Here is a 15,797-nt window from a genome sequence, read left to right as displayed (position 1 = left end):
GTTGATGGTCAGTATGAACTCGATGGGCTGAAGGATCTGCTTCTGTGCTACATTAGTCTATGGCTCTCAAAGAGAGGAATTTGTTGCCAATGTGTGTTTGCAATTCTGCATTCTAGACCTATTGTTTCCACAGCCAAGAAATCTGATTTTGCTGTTAATAAAACCAAATGATCAGCAGTTGTGTTCAGGTAGGAGCTCCAATCATTGGGGAAGGGGGGTGGGGGAGGGGGGGGAGAAGGTGTGACAAAGACTCTGGCAACAATTTCAAATGAGTTGGAGATGATCCACAAGGTAACGCAGGTTTATTTAAAAATTAAATAAGTTAAGAGTGATCCCATTGAATCTGTTGCATTTTAAATGTGGTTTAAAGGGGATCTGAGGAAGTATCTTTTCACCCAAGAGAGTGGTTGCAATTGGAATGCTTTGTTTGATGGTGCATTTAATAAACTCACAACATTTACAAAGCATTGCTTGAGCACAAGGCGCAGTGGACTACAGAGCAATTGCTGATGCATAGAATTAGTCTGGATGAGTACATGATGGTTTCTACAGACATGTTGGGGGTGTAGGGTGTATCTCGATGACATTCTGACTCAAAGTAAAGAAAAGTATACTCAAATTGTTAACTTTAATTCGTTGCAAATTTTGGGGCATTTATTACAAAGGTTTTTTTTAAATGAAAGATTTGAAAAAAAATGCCAGCAGAGCAATGTGCATTGGGATATTCCAATTATAGTTGATACTACCTTGGGTGTTCAGGTATAGGGAAGCTATTTAAAATGAAGAAGAGCTTCTCTGTTTTCTCTGAACTTATGATTGTATATTTGCTTTGTTTCTGATACTAACACTTCAGTGGTGTGTTGTTTGAGTGAGTCACTACTGCATTTCCGAAATGCAAAACAAAGAGTAGGGGTTGGTGGAGATTAGTTTCTGATCAACCGCTCACAGCGGATGTTGGTATATATATGTAATTTTTTAAAAACTTACCTGGCTTTCTAATGGGAACTTTGTAAAAGAGCTAATAAACCTTCATGGTTAAGTGCTTGAAAAGTGCTTACCACAGTGATGGAGCAAGGTCACTGGAAGAAGCTAAGAAGATTCAGGAAGTACCAGGGTGAAAAAAAAGAACTCTAATAGGTCAGAATGAGGCCTTGAAGAAAGGTGTGCACAGCTTGGATTAGAGAGGCCACTTTAAGGATTTGTTCCTGAAACACTGTACTCTTTAACACCTGCACACAATGTGCTGATATACTGCAGAATCTTCTGGGTGAAGTTACTGCAATATGGTCTCCAAAGTGAACTTATGGATGTAGATTGAATATCATTGAGAAATTATTACTCCAACAAAACTCAAATGTTCAAGCTATTTTCCTGGTGGTCTATATTTTGCTATCTTTGTTTAATCTTCTTTTGAAAGTATTGACTTCTGTGGAGACATCACATTACCAAATTAATTATAAACCAAAGCAGACAGACAGTGTGGGCATGCTGAGTGATTGTGGAAGGCTTGAATTCAATGTGTGTACACACACACACACACACACACACACACACACACACACACACACACACACACACACACACACACACACACACACACACACACACACACACACACACAGGCTTTTCCCTGCCGTATTAAGCATGAGCTTACTTGCTTGGATAGCACACAAAACAGTGTTCCACTCTATCTTGGAATACCTGTCAGTAAACAATTCAAAAAGCTCATGATTGGGCTATTACTATATGTATGCAATCAAAATAGGTTAAAACCCAAGCAAAAAAATAAGTCCTTACTGCAAATATTACCCCCTTATCGTTGCTACACTAGTAATCAAGAAGCTGGGGCTGCAATCAGAAATTGTTGCAGCAAGTCCCAGAAAATAGTTTGAGAATTAGAATTAGTCTTCAAGATATCAAAGTGACGGTGGATCTGCTGTCTGTGGTAAATATACAGCAGGTTCACATTAACCATTCTTACTCATTTGAGCTTTAATAGCTTTATGGGGCTGGAAAAAAACATCCTCCAGAAGATACCACTGAAATGGAACGTCTCTCTTAACTCCATCTATATATCTTGCTTTCTCAAGAAAGCTGCCAACATACTAAAGGACAAATCCCACCCCAGGCATATTCTCCTCTCCACCCACCCCTTCTATAAAGCAAAGGAAACATTTATGAATGCACGAACATGTAGATTCAAGGATCATTTCTTTCCTGCTGTTATTAGATTCTTAAATAGGGTTGTCTTTGATAAAATATTTTCCTCTTGCACTGATTTAACTGTATTTTACTCTTTTGCCTGCTCTTTGCTTTGGAACACTATTCTCTGTACTCTTTGATTTACTGTAAAATTTCTGCACTTTCCTTTTGGGCTCCTCATGCAAGAAAACATGTGCTGATGTTGGACAGGGTTCAGAGGACGTTTACAAGGATGATTCCAGGAATTAAAGGGTTATCTTATGAGGAACATTTGATGGCTCTTGGCCAGTACTCATTTGAAATTTAGAAGAATGAGGGAGAACCTCATTAAAACATTTCGAATGTTGAAAAATATGGACAGAATAAATGCAGCAATGTTGTTTCTCATGGTGGAAGAGTCCACCATGAGAGCACAATTTCAAGATTCACGGGCAGTCACTCAGGACAAACATCTGGAGGAATTCCTTTAGCCAGAAGGTGGTGAATGTCTGGAATTTGATGCCATGGGTGGTTGTGGATGCCAAGTCATTGGATGTATTTAAGACAGGGATTGATTGGTTATTGGGAGAAGGTCAGGCAATGAGGATGAGTGGGAAAAAGGAACAGCTCATGATTGAATAGTGGGGCAGACTCGATGGTCTGAATAGTCTGTTCCTCTTCATGTGTTATGGTCTTATGGCTTTTCCCTGCTGTATTAAGCATGAGCTTTCTTGCTTGGATAGCACACAAAACTGTGTTCCACTCTATCTTGGAATACCTGTCAATAAACAATTCAATTTGGTTCAAGTCATAGATGCTGCTGAATGGTTGAGTGTTTCTGGAATTTTCTGTGTTTTTATTTCCCATAACTGGAGTATTTTGCAATTGTACCTTTGCAGCAAAACACTCCATCATTTCAACTAGGCAACTAGGGAAGAGAAAGAAATGTTGGCCTTTCCAAGAATTAATTAAAACATCATTTAGGCATATGCTCAGTAGAAATCACTGGAAAATAATGAACAGCAAATCCCCGAATTAATTTTTTCCTCTTCATGGCTCCAGGGCATGATCACAATTGTAGATCTCCCACAGTCAACTAAGATTCAAACCCTTTTCCAGTCTCTCCTCTGCATGTAAAATTCTGTCCCTTCAATTTCACTCACAATTTTTTTTTAAATCCTGTTGATATCTTGAAAACAGTTTTGGTCTCCATATCTGAGGAAGGACATTCTTGCTTTGAAGAGAATGTAGTGAATGAATGTTCACCAGACCGATATGTGGGGATGGAAGGACTGACAAATTAAGAAGGACTGGAGAGACTAAAGTTACATTTATTGAAATTTAGAAGAATGAGAGGGGATCTCATAGATTCACATAAAACAAGACATTGGATGCACAAAATTTATTCCTGATGAACAGAGGGAGGTCACAGTCCAAGGATAACGGGTCAGCCATTAAGGACTAAGATGAGGAGAAACTTCTTCACTCAGAGTTGCGAACTTGTGGAGCTCTCTACCACAAAATATTGTTGAGGCCAGTTCATTAGATATGTTCAAAGGGGAGTTGGATCTGGGCTGTATGGCTAATGGGATCAAGGGGTATGGAGAGAAACCAGTAATGGACTGCTGAGACTGATTACACTGAATTCTGGTGTGGACTCGAAAGGCTGAAAGACCTACCTCTGCATCCATTTTCATTGTGCCTGTGAATCTAAGAATAATTATGATGGTTGTAAGAGGGGGGGGAGTGGGGGAGACCTTGGGAGGGCATGGTTAGTAAAGTAATTAGCGCAATGTTTTTAAACACACCATTGAATTGGGTTTGAATCCACGTCATCTGTAAGGAGTTTGAATGTTCTCCGATGTCTACATGGGTTTCCTGTGGATGCTCCAGTTTCACATTCCAAAGATGTATGAGGGTAGTAGGTTGATTGGCCAGAAGGGTCTAATTGGGTGGATCAAGCTTATGGGGTGGAAAGACATATTACTGTGCTGTATCTCTAAATAAGTAAAATGATCAGAAACACATCATCTTTCTACTCTGTCCTGTTCTGAAGCCACCAATGTTTTTCTATTATAATCGTAGATATTAACAAGTGTTTACCCGACTTTCTGTGCCAGGTGGTTATGTAAACATAATATATTTGGCTTCACATGATCCTGTTTAAAAAAATTATTCCCTCTTATTAATATAAACCAGTGGTTCTCAACCTTTTTCTTTCCACTCACATCCCACTTTAAGTAATCCTTGTGCCATCGGTTCTCTGTGATGAGCAAGGGTTTGCTTAAGGTTGGATGTGAGGTGGAAGGGAAGGTTGAGAATCACTGCTCTAGACCCAATTGCTACTGGAATATTTTGCTTGAGAAAAATTGTCATTGGCCCATTTCCTTTGGAGTTATGAAACAGTGCACATCACGAGTCAATGAGGTACGATTCAAACAGTGGTTTACAAACGTTTTCTTTCCACCCATATACCACCTTAAGCAAACCCTTACTCATCACAGAGCACCGATGGCATAGGGATTACTTAAAGTAGGATGTGAGTGGACAGGAAAAGGTGAATGTAAATATTTCTCTGCTCCAATCTTCATCAACTCAGCATTATGTTCCTTAAGTGGAAATTGATGATTACATCCAATGAGTGGGGCGCTTGGAAATTTAATAACATGTAAGACTGTCTCGAAGACATTGAGCACAGCAAAAAAAATCAATCTGCTGGAGGGACTTGGCTAGCTGAACTGCACCAGCGGGAGAAAAAGCACAAATGAGGTTTCACGTCAGATCCCTTCACCACAAGGGTGCAGAGTGCAAGAAGGGGGCCCCAAAGGGCCTCGGGCACTGACTGCCTTCTGATCGTGTTGGAGCTTTGGAACTGGAGCTCGGGTTGCCGAGGGATCGATCAGGGATTTGTGCCAGCTGCAGAGGCTGCAGGAACAACAGACAAGAATCCACAGACACCCAAAGGACTCTCTTTTGCTACTCTTCCCCTCTTATTGTAAGGGGTGCTCATGGTGACTCCTTGCCTCATAGCAGGCAGAAGGAAATTTCATGTAATATTACATTTTCTGTTTTATTACAGGATAATAAAGCAATCTTGAATTCTGCTTGACCCCCTGAATTCCTCCAGCAGATTATTTTTTTTTGCTTGAGTAAAGCAACAGACAGTTTCAAGTCATTGACAAAATTACTAAAACTTTCCAGTCATTTTGACACTTCATCGCTGCTAAGAAAAAAACTTGCACTGATATAGCATGTACCACTACTGCAGGATATCCCAAGTCACTGTGAAGAGCATAGTTAGAGTTTAACAAATGCAGCAGCCAATTTGCAGATGACAGGTTTCCACAAACAAGGATGTGAAAATGAGCAGATAATGAGCTGAGACTTGATGGAATGGTAACTCATGCCTGACCAATTAGTTAGGCATTTTCTTGCACCGTTCAGCTCAAATGTCCCATAAGTTGCTGGAAGTTGAAGGTAACAGGGCATCTGGGACTCTGGTGAATGATGGGACCAACAGACTGCCTCCTTAATAAATGATATTAATGGATGGAGTCATAAACAGAGAAAAGGCTGAAAAAGAATTAGAGTGAGAGAATTTACTCCCATTCAGATACAGGAAGAGAAGTTGCAAATGTAATTGGTTAAAAAGAGAAATAACTTGCAGAAAGGAAAAGTAAAATTAAAAAAATAAACTTAAAATATTTCAGATCTTTTCCAACTGATTATCTGAAGGACCAAAACAACACAATTTTAATTGTTTGCTTTCTGAACCAGAGAGTTTGATTGGCAATCATTAACAATTATCCCTTCATTAAAGGGCACTTACACTATTAATTACCAGATTAACTTCCTGCAGCGTGTTTAATGGGCAATTAATGTCCAAGAGTAGCAACTTTGTGAAACTTGCAGCAAAGATAAGGGCAGGATGGTGCTTTAAGAAAATGAATGGTGGAGCAGCACTAATCACCCAACAACTTGTGATTTGAACACATTCTGTTCTTCACTAGAAATTGCCAAATGATTTGCATCTTAATAATAGCATATGCCGCTTACGCCACATAATTAATCTAAAGATGTTTATGATTATTTTGTCTAATTTGAGTGCAACCTCCAGCACAGAATGAGCAGTTTTCTTGGTGAAGTGATTTACCAGCAAAATTGAGCAGTTATACAATAAAAAAAAATTAGAGCAAAGTCTCTCCCAAACTGAATCAGATGTGGTCTTAAATTGAGTCACTATTAAAATGGGTTTGAAGAGGTAAGTGTCAATAACTGATGAGAGCCAATAAATATAACAAGATAAGCCACATTAGAAAAAGGTGCCTCCCAGGTTCTTGAATATTGATGGTTTGTACATTAGAAATAGATAAATTATATATGTTTTATATATAATGAAAATGTTTCTATTGGTCCAGATGCTACGTGACCTGCCACGAAATTTTAACATTTTCGCCATCCATAATAAATTGTAGAAAATGTAACAGTTTCCATTCTCCAGGAGGAAAATGGAGCTTCATATGATTATAATGGAAAATGTTAGAAATAGAGGGCAAATTACCAGTTTTGGAATTGAGAAATAGGCTGAAGTTTTTTTGGGCATTCCTCCTTACACAAATGCTGCATGGTTTTTTGGGGATGTCAACACTTCTTCCTTTATTTCAGGTTTTAAAGTCTTACCTTGGTTGGTTTTGCTTTCTTTATTCCATTTATAGAAATGGGAGCAGGTAAACACTTTGGAATGTCCGGCGATATAAACCACAAGCGGTGTAGGCTTGAAGGCCTACTCCTGCGCCTATCTTCTAGGTTTCTATGAGCTTAATTTAAGTTACTTATTTCCAAAAAGAGAAAATGCAATGCTTGCACACACGGAACAAGTAGTGGTTTGGATTGTCGAGTTCATCCAAATAAATAACTCAGATTTAATACCTCAATCTTTCTGTTGTTTTGAAACACAAAAAAAATCTACCAATTCTGCTTGGTTCTTCCTGGGGTGGTCATAGGTCGAGTCCACGCTGCTGAAGATCCAGCTGCGCTGGGTGGGTCACGTCTCCAGAATGGAGGACCATCGCCTTCCCAAGATCGTGTCCTATGGCGAGCTCTCCACTGGCCACCGTGACAGAGGTGCACCAAAGAAAAAGTACAATGACTGCCTAAAGAAATCTCTTGGTGCCTGCCCCATTGACCACCGCCAGTGGGCTGATCTCGCCTCAAACCGTGCATCTTGGCGCCTCACAGTTTGGCAGGCAGCAACCTCCTTTGAAGAAGACCGCAGAGCCCACCTCACTGACAAAAGGCAAAGGAGGAAAAACCCAACACCCAACCCCAACCCACCAATTTTCCCCTGCAACCTTGTCTGCCTGTCCCGCATCGGACTTGTCAGCCACAAACGAGCCTGCAGTTGACGTGGACATACCCCTCCATAAATCTTAGTCTGCGAAGCCAAGCCAAAGAAGAAGTGATTTGTACCCCAAGTCCCAAAACGGTTGTATCGCTTTATTTTAAGGTGGCGTTGGGAGAGTGAATTACAATATCATGGGGTGAATTTCCCACCATTTCTGCAGACCTCACTTTTTCAATTTAAGAGGAAGGACTTTAGATTCAAGATACTTTGCTCACTCCCCACAAATTTGTTGCTGAAGGTGCTCACCACGGAACTGATGCGGACTGTAGTTATTGAACACTTGCCAACGACCTGGAGGTTGGAGGAAGCCTCTTCGCGTCCAAGACCTCTGTTCCTTTCATTGTTTGGCCGTGTCATCTCATTGGCTGCGAAAAAAACAAACCTCTCCATTCCGAACAATGGAAAGAATCTCAGTTCGGAAATCACTTACCTCCGCAAAACGGGAAAGCGTTGATTGGGAAATGGGCAGTCTTCCAACTTTGGCTGGGTGATCAATGCCCGAAATGATCCGCGTTCGGTCTCCAGAGGCCATCTCGCTCAATAATGTGTTTTTATTATCATTGAATGCTCAATTTGATAGTTAAGTATCCAAGCTGCGGATATCATTTATTTTTCGTGGTTATTTGGTCGAGATTAAGTCGTGGCGAAGAGGGAAAATTAACATGAAAGTGGCCAAAGAACTTCATAAAAATAGAAAACAAATCTTTATTTAGGAGAATTACAGGGTGGTCCTGTAATTGAGCTGAACCTGGGGTGGGTGGGGGAGTGGGGTGGGTGGGGGAGTGGGGGTGGAATGCAAGATCTGCTTGTTCAACTGTCCTTATCAATATTGGAACCAATTTGTAAATCAGTAATAATAACGGGCAAATTCCATTCTTTTATCCTCCACTCGTTTGTTGCACATCCCCTGCAGTGCCGTAAACTCCTATTTTTTGTTTCATTTTTTTTTGCAATAAAATACCCAATGGGTCAATTCAGGATAAGTCCTTTTTATCTATAGTTTATTTCGGTAAGTCTAATTTAGGAGACTTACTACCTGCTGTTCTTTTTTTTTTCCAGAATTTTCTCTTCTTCAAGAAAGATTGAGGAGGGGTTAACATTCACTGCTCTGCTCGGCATTTTGTAGCCTAAATAGTTAGATCATATTCGGCACCTGCCCCGGCACCCGCCCCAGCACACGCCATTCCAGGGTGAGCTGCACTCCAAGTGTTAATTTCATGTTGTTCAGAATCAGAGTTTAAAAGTAGCGAGTTTGAATGTGAGCACATCCACAACTTCAATGCATATAAAAATTAATACTCCGAAGAAAACCGCAAATCAAACTGACGAATATTTCGTTAATCTTCTGAATAACGCTGGTTAAAACAAAACGAACGAGATAAAAGTGATGATCTACATAACATAACATATCAATTACAGCACGGAAACAGGCCATTAGGCCCTTCTAGTCCGCACCGAACCAAACACCCCTCTCTAGTCCCACCTCCCTACACAATGCCCATAACCCTCCATCTTCTTCTCATCCATAGACCTGTCCAACCTTTTCTTAATATCCAACCTTTTCTTAAATAGATAGAAGGTTTACCTTTAGGTCAGGATCTAACGTAGGTAAAGTGTACTTAATTTCTCATCAACGCCAGGAATTGTAGGATGGGCGTTGTCAACACCCTACTTTGATTCTAATTTGGGACTAAGCAATGGTTCTCAACCGTTTTCTTTCCACTCTCGTCCCACTTGAAGTACTCCCAATGCCATAAATGCTCTGTGATTAGTAAGGGCTGGCTTAAGGTGGGATGTGAGGAAGGGAGGTTGAGAATCACTGCTCTTGACCCAATTGTTACTGAAATATTTGGTTTGAGAAAAATTGTCATTGGTTCGTTTCCTTTGGAGTTCTGAAACCGTGCACATAACGAGTCAATGAGGTACAATTAAAACAATAATTTTCAAACTTTTTCTTTCCACCCACATACCACCTTAAGCCATCCCTTACTCATCACAGAGCACCGATGGCATAGAGAATACCTAAAGTGGTATGCGAGTAGAAAGAAAAAGGTTGAGAACCACTGGTTATATTAAAAACCACCGTCAGGGTTATTTTGAGCAACTTCTACAACAACAGCCTGAAGGATCTTCAACCTGGCAGCAAAATAGACACATTACTGACTAATAATGTTAAACCCATTGCTACGGATCGGTAACAAAGGGATGGAATTAGAAGAGCAGAAACTCCTTTTGTGTGCGTGGTCAGGGAGTGGAGTTGGGAGTAAAGTGTAAAGTGGTGCGACCCATCGGGACAACAGACTTAAAAAAGTAAAGGAAAACTATGGAGTTATTTAAACATGGGGATGCGATTTTAGATTCAAATATCAAAATCTAATATCTTATGTTCTTATCATTACCTATATGCGTCAATAACGCGATAAAGACCTGAGGGACACAGGCACACAAATCCCTGAAAGAGGGGGCAGAAGTTGACGGAGTGGTGATGGATGCTTGCCTGTATCAAGATCTTCAGTACAGAGGGTGGGACACCCATGCTCCAGCAATAGAAGATGCCGGTAAGGACGCATTTGGGATCGTGCATGCAGTACTTGTCTCCCTGTCGGATTTCATTCACCTTGAAAGGATGCAAAGAACGATTCACCAAGATATTATCAGAAACGAATAGCCAGGTAAGAGAGACTGGGAAGGCTGGAGTGAAGAAGGTTGAGGTACCCAAAATCGCGATGGGCATAGATAGAGCGAATGGTCACACTCTTGCCCCCACGGTCGGCAAGAAATTGGTGCGGGAGATTTCAAACGGTCCTTAAAGGCAACTTTTTCGAACAGAGGGTTGCACACACGCGAGGAACAAGGTACCACAAGAAGAGATAGAAATTGGTACATTGCGACCTTTGAAAGACATTTGGGCAGATATAATGAGTAGGTAAGGATTGGGGGTGGGGCATACGCCAAGTGCCGGCAAATGAAACCAGTTCAGATGGATAACTTGGTCGGCGTGCACTAGATGAGCCGGGGGGGGGGGGGGGCAAATGTATTTCCGTGCTGTAAAACTCCATGGCTAACGTGTGGTCTTGTTTTGTTTAAAAATGCAATTGCCGTTGAATTATCCCTAACCTGCAACAGTCCTCTTGTGCCCAACGTACATTCTGGGTTGTCCATTTCTAAACCAGAACAGTTTATTAGAATTGAAAATAGAAACACATCGCTGAGGAAACCCTGCCTTCACTTTCCTCGCACCTTGAGGAAGGGCTGAACCCCGAAGCGTTGGTTGTGTTTCTTTGCAACATGAAGTACATTGTTTTCCCAGCATTGTTTTTACTTAATCACGGTGTCTGCAGACTTTAGTGTTTTACTCCTCTCTACACTATTTTAAAAAAAAGACAATACTGGAGGTATCAGACACGTTAAAAAAAGGCAGAAAATCCTGGGCTGGATAGCCTTTGTGAAAAAGATATCTTATTACTTTATCAGAGCTTTTAGTTAGAAGTCATTTCCTTATTGAAGGAATTTGTGAAGGTAGTTTAGGAGTGGAATCAGATAAGGGGTATGTAAGGGGCGAGGGTTAAAAGGTGGGATAATGGGGTTTTGGTTATACACCATGAATATTTACTAACATTATTGTGTACTAATCGTTTTATTAATTATATGTATCATGGTTTTAAAATTTAAACTATTTTTTTTAATTGCCGCAATCAACCAAACGCACCCTAATGGTCGGGCAAAAACGGACATTGCCGCGTCTTGTCTCGCCAACAGGACGGCAAGCGCACGACTGAAGGACAAAGCTGAACGGTCACCGCGCTGAATCAATAGCCCAGGCTGTCTCCCGTCATTGACGATCAGTAATCTCATATAAGGAAATGATAGCGCCAGGTGTGCAAAGCCCAACAAAGGGGTTGGCTCTCATCCCTTCAATTATCCCAAGAAATTAAATAACAGGTCAACGTTGGGGATGGGGCTCCAATGTTTTAAAGATCGCGAAAGATAAAACTCAATACTGCGAAGGGTAAATTGAATGCACAGGCTGCAGCATGGATTAAAAAGATTACTTGTTAAATCAAAGTTAATATATTCATACATGGGCAATGACATTAATGACTATTCATAGCCTTAATTGCGGCAACTGGATTTACTCGGTGTTCGCTCAGTGAGGTAATGTAAGCGGACACCAATTCAGCTCGTTATGCATGGCGGTATTGACACCTCGCCTTGCTGAGGTAAAGCTATTAAGATGTATCTGACGTTTCAATTTGGACCAGTGGACTTCGCTTCATTCAGGGAGGAGGGGGACTTGTTCATATTGTGGGTTAGGAGGTGGGGAAGGGAGAATGAGAGAGAGAGAGAGAGAGAGGTGGGCGAGAGGGAGATTTCGGTAAGGTGTTGGAAGGCACGAAATGATGTAAGTTATAAAGTTCCAAAAGCTTCGAAAAAAGGTTAAATATTTTCACCGAACATTGTCGCCAAATGTTGTCCATAAATGGTGTCTTCGTCCTTATTGAAAACTCAGCTCGGACGATAGGGTTATGTTCTCCCACTCCGCAATGTGCATTTTAAAAGGTACATCCAAAACAACATTGGGCTACACTTTGTCATGGTACATGAAAGGTACTTTAATATTTAGCACAAAGCCTTGTGAACGACAATTCTTAAACAAAATAAAGCGCTCAACGACATTCACAGAATCGTGTAAATGACTTAATTTTCACCCGTGTCATTTGTTTCCACAGATGGCTGAAGTCAAGTGAGAAAACAGGTAACGCGACAGCGAATGGAGCATCTGCCACTGAGCCGTTGTTCCAATAGCTGCCAAGGCGCTTCGGGAACAGGACATGCAATGCGGAATAACTTGGCTGCATTCGCCGAAATTACGCTCCGAAAGTTTAACGTTACCTATTCCCTCATATGATGGAAGAACCTCCATCAATCTGGCAGTAAAGGTAAATTACTTTATTCTCTCGATGGGACCTCTGAGACCAAGTTGCAAAGGAGAACCCAAGGTGCCATCTCAGAACCCGCTTCACTGACGGACACAGGACACTTGAACAAGTAACTCCGTGCCCGACTAAGCTCAGAAGCATCCATTTCCAGAGAAGCACAAAAGCTGTGGATACTGGAATTATGAGCGAACAATGAGAAGGCAGAGGAACTCAGCAGGTCAGAAAACCTACTTGTGTAGCCAATCAGCCCAACTGGAAAGGGCTGACATGAATACATCAAGGGAGGAAGGGGCAAGATCCTATCCAATTGTTTTCATGACCCCATTACAACTGGACAACGAAAATATGCTTCCTGAATACTTCTGGGTATATTTTATAGATTTTGGGGCGCTGGTCACGAAAATCACCTAAAATCAACTGTTTTCTTTGGACAGCACGGTTAGCGCGATGCCTTTACGACCAGAGATGGGAACCGGGGTTCAAATCCCGCGCTGTCTGGAAGGAGTTGTACGTTCTCTCTGTGTTTCCATGGGGGCTCCGGTTTCCTCCCACCGTTGGAAAGTACTGGGGGGGGGGGGGGTTAGGTTAATTGGATACAAATTAGGCAGCACGGACAATGTTCTGTTGCCGTGCTGTGTGTCTAAATTTTAAAAATGTCCCCATCGCCTATTTAGATTTCCTGTCATATTTTAAGTCCTCTAGTACAGTATATTGCCCAGAAAGCCTAGGCATGCATGCAATGCAGGTGGTATGCAAATCTTGCCATAGGCCTGGGCATGCTTAGTCAGGATAGATGCAGACTAGCTACAAAAGCGGCTCACATATACAGATGCCGTGCATTACATTGATTATAGATTGAACTTATGTTGTTGCACGTGTTCTTCAGGCAATACCATAGAGAGTGTACTTAGCAAGAGCATTTAATGTCTTCAGGAAGATTCAACGCAGTGGAAATCTCTGGTCAATACAGCAACCTCTGCAGTACATTCTGTTACATTTGTGCCCGGTGTGCGCTTAAGGTTCAAAGACGCAGCATGACTGCACTTATTAAGAAAGCCTATGAGCTCTACTTCTGTTGTAGAATTGGTGAGCAAGACAAAATCTGGGCTCCTCGCTTTTGTTGTGCAACATGTCCAGTCAACCCGAGAGCTTGGCTCAGGATCATTATACCATTAAACATGGTAAATTCAAGAAAAGTTGAGTTAATGTTCTCCAACTTCGGACTTGATACAGAAAATCTGAAATTATCTATCAAAATACCCAATTTTGTTTCAGGAAGCAACCCTTTTGAAAATATTTGATGTGAAATGATTGTCAACCTGAATGTTGCTGTCTGAATAAACCTGCCGCCCTGGATAAACTTCTTACAAAACACCTTGCAGTCTATAACCAACATTGAGTTTGAGCTAATGGCATTCAGCAATTAGGATTGGGTTCTCCCTCGGTCTCAAAGGAACATTTCAATCACCAATCCTACTCTGGGGTTCTTATTAGTAGTTGAACACAAACATCACACGCAACATTAATGTCTGTCAGCAAATGAAAGGTGAGAGATTCCCATTCCGATGTCAAAGATCTCGTATAATTTTTCTTTTGTTTTCATGTACGAACTGGTCTTTTTAAATATCAGGTGTACCAATTTGACTGTAACCATATATAGTCTGGTTTTACACTAAAGAGGGCATAAAAGGATTCGTACTACTTATTCAGCAGACTATCATCCGTCACCAGATTGGCTTTACATGCCACTTGGACGTCAAGTGGGTTGCAAGTTGAATTACACTCGTCCCCATCTCCTCACTGAATGTCATCCCACTAAGTGTGCGATCAGCCCAAATCCCACTGTTCACATCAAGCATCACCCTCGATGTGGTACATCACGTTACAAAAGCATCGTACATTCAAATATCGAATGTAGCATTTATATACGACACGAGTTCTTTCTGATTATTACCATTTTGAAAATAGAGGCCATGAATTTGCAACGTCTTCAGGGGCGAATCGTTTCCATTTTACATCTAAATCACGGCAAGGGGGTTTCACAACACAGTCAGAGATAGCGCAAACTGCTCTGCCGCATTGGCGGGCGCAGAAATTGTAGCCAAAAGGTGCACCTTGCTGGAAAAGAAACTTGAATCTATATATCCCTTTTCAATCCGCCTTACTTTAAAAAAAATGGCTGTTGGCAATTATTTAAGAACTTTCGAAGTGCGGTCGGTATTATGGGGTCGATTTGTGCTCAACAGAAAACGAATATGAACATTATCAATTTCTTTGTGGAAGAAAAATATACCGTGCCATTCAGGATAGGGCTCATTGCACTTTGAAACCTTTGGCGTCTATCTTATTCAGGGAACAAACTAGAATCCGGGTCTTCCCCGAAAAAGATCATCTCCGACTCCAAGAAAACACAGCATTGGAGTTGGGTGTGAATCTGAAACTTCCTAACTCTGAGGTGGGAGCAATGCGCAATTGAGACCCAATGGGTGACAGCAGATGGTAGAGTACAGGTCACTGTTTCCAATGTAACCCTTTTGCGACCAGAAACTGCAGACTGCTACATATTTTGGCGGAGACTCTTAACATAAAAGTTCCCATTCAGATATTTACTTGCCGAAGCCTTGTGTCTGATCCCTTTCCAGAAAGCACATTCAGCGAGTGTGCGTGCAAAGGGAGAACGAATGGCTTTGCTTCATGTGCCAACCCTGCCTTGGTTGATCGTTCCCTGGTTTCCAAGTTGATAGTTGTGGGTCCAACCCTTGTTGCTATGGACTTGGGGGTCAAATGTCCATGGTGCTTCAATGGGATAGAGAGGGAGGACGGGGTTGGGGGGGGGGGGCATATTTACGATGTCAGGTGAAACCATTTGTCTGTGGGAGCTCGCTGAAGATAGAATGGCGTCAGCCTCGAAAAGATCTGGTGGGTGTCTCAGGGTCCCCGAATGCGCAGAAAGTTTTAAATAAATAAATGAATGGCTGGTTGAGAATGTTTGAAATTTTCCAAACTATTCTGATCTCTCTGCGTCGGTATCACTGGAGAAGATAGTGAGAGGGAATAATCGACATCAAAAGGAAACGGCGTGTATCCATTGCGGAGTGGGAGAACGAACGAAGGAAGCGCACAGTCCAAAACCGGCCGCACACCGATGGACTCGCAGCGTTGAATTGCTTCATTCCATGCTTTCGTTTCTGTAAATCACAGATACGTTTCACAAGCTCCCACCATTCTGAGTAATATTGGTTTCGACTCCGTTCTCAGCTCAGCCCCCACCT

The 15,797-nt window shown here is 41.6% G+C and overlaps 1 protein-coding gene and 1 long non-coding RNA gene across 43 annotated transcripts in view; one reads left to right on the top strand and one right to left on the bottom strand.

Moving 5' to 3' along the window:
- The window catches only part of LOC138745038 (transcription factor Maf-like), a 374,863-nt gene that overhangs the window by 343,350 nt on the left and 15,716 nt on the right, over positions 1 to 15,797 (bottom strand). For 3 of the 42 annotated variants that reach the window (XR_011345961.1, XR_011345965.1, XR_011345963.1), the window contains exon 1: positions 7,832 to 7,920. The exons of the other annotated variants lie outside the window; for them this stretch is intronic. The gene's annotated coding sequence lies outside the window, so the exon portion shown is untranslated. Of the gene's footprint in view, positions 1 to 7,831; positions 7,921 to 15,797 lie in introns of those variants that run through there. 42 annotated transcript variants of the gene reach the window in all.
- LOC138744033 (uncharacterized) lies at positions 8,039 to 13,885 on the top strand. The gene is made up of 4 exons (XR_011345216.1): positions 8,039 to 8,164; positions 8,645 to 8,775; positions 10,011 to 10,257; positions 12,316 to 13,885. It is a non-coding gene; the product is annotated as an uncharacterized lncRNA (long non-coding RNA).

Source organism: Narcine bancroftii, chromosome 10, assembly GCF_036971445.1.
Source record: "Narcine bancroftii isolate sNarBan1 chromosome 10, sNarBan1.hap1, whole genome shotgun sequence".
Lineage (NCBI taxonomy): Eukaryota > Metazoa > Chordata > Chondrichthyes > Torpediniformes > Narcinidae > Narcine > Narcine bancroftii.
Note: the sequence above shows the minus strand (reverse complement) of the source record. Positions and strands in the feature narration are given on the sequence as shown.